The sequence below is a fragment of the Engraulis encrasicolus genome, chromosome 17 (assembly GCF_034702125.1).
Source record: "Engraulis encrasicolus isolate BLACKSEA-1 chromosome 17, IST_EnEncr_1.0, whole genome shotgun sequence".
Taxonomy (NCBI): domain Eukaryota; kingdom Metazoa; phylum Chordata; class Actinopteri; order Clupeiformes; family Engraulidae; genus Engraulis; species Engraulis encrasicolus.
Window position 1 is genome coordinate 3,253,161 of NC_085873.1, and position 1,824 is coordinate 3,254,984.

The window sequence follows — 1,824 nt, forward strand, 5'->3', positions numbered from 1 at the left end:
TGTTATTACATTGCTATAATGTAATGTAATACATACATTCACGTTGCTCACTGTGTTATTTTATTCTCATTGCCTGCCCCCTAGTCATTTAGTTTCTGCACCAGATGTTTGTCATGACTTGTCAATGAGGTTTCTGTATGTTGCTGGAGTTTTCATGACAGCACGGAATCTGCCCCTTCCTTAGATAATTCATTATAATTTCAAATCAAGTAGCCAGCATCTGTGTAACTCCATGTGCTAAAATAGTCTTTCAGTTGATCTGGCTGCAGCATAGGTGGGCCCAAACTGTACTACCCTAGTCATTTTTTGTGCTTAATTTAACCAAAGAGACAACAACAAAAAAGAGTGAGGTGGCACGCACACACACTAACCCATTAGTTTAAAACATCATTAACCCAAAAAGTCATCCAAAACTGAAACAATTTCAAAACTGTGTGTATTTCATGAAATAGCCTTCAATTACAAAAATTAAAAATGGACCAACAATTCATCATTTATAATGGATAAATATTGGAGTGCAGTGCACCTTAGTCTAGGAGAGATAACACCTGTGGTGTGACGTCAAAAGGGTTAAAAAGGAACGACTGCTCAGCTCTGGACTGCTCCTCCTGTTTGCTCCCCCCAGCTCCATCATAGAAACAGTAGTAGGCGTTCTACTTTCAGTTTAGCAAGTCGTTCTTCAGAGTGGGAGCAAAGAAACAGAAGCAGTGGAACTTGATGTGAATTCCACAAACATTTCCCAAACCTCGGACAAGCGACTGGAATAGCGATGCAAACACCACGCGGTTACCGATTTGGACATCCTCGCATATCCTCATTGCGACATTTAGCCTCGTGGAAAACACTCCGTTATTTGACCGATTTATGTTACATTTTACACGCATTTCCACCGCTTGCAACTGCACTACACTCGTGCTCATTTCGGATTGCATTAGCATCTGACAGCATCAAATAATCCGCCACGAAGCTCGAGGACACTTTGAAGAAGCATATTGTATGAATGCAATCATCATGCATTTATAAAATGATATGCGTTAGCAAACACTTTATCTGAACGAGAGGACATGGGTGGCTAACATTAGGAGAAGTAGCATTATAGAGCACAAGCGGTGACGAGATACAAAGTTTGAAAACAATGCAATCATTTTAGGACTTACGCTTTCGACGAGTAAACTGGCACCACAGATATAGCTTCCACGCTGCATATTGGTTGATGAAATGTAACAAGTTTCAACTGTACTGCGGTCAGCCACCACACACACTGTGGTGGATGGGATTTACTAGGTCAGCCATCGCCATCATCCAGTAGGGGGATCCGAACGATAGGGTCTGCTACCCCGGCGGGCCTGTCACTATCGAGTGCATTGTTTACCCCAGGCATGTTCAGTCCGAAACCTTGTTGCCGCCTTACTAGTTATGAAACAATGTCCAAACATATATATTTTAATACATTGTGTCCAACACTCACACAGACCGGGATGTGAATATGTGTATGTGAGTGAGTGAGTGAGTGAGTGAGTGAGTGTGTGTGTGTGTGTGTGTGTGTGTGTGTGTGTGTGTGTGTGTGTGTGTGTGTGTGTGTGTGTGTGTGTGTGTGTGTGTGTGTGTGTGTGTGTGTGTATGTGTGTGTGTGTGTGTGTGTGTGTGTGTGTGTGTGTGCGTGCGTGCGTGTGTGCGTGCATGTGTGTGTCTGCGTGTGCAAGGGTGGTGTAAATGTTGGATGCTGGGAGGAAGTTCCCTGGTGCCATGTTGCGATGGCGTGCTCCTGTTCGCGTGCATGTGGGCTCACTGTGCATGCACATGATTGTGTGTGTGTGTGTGTGT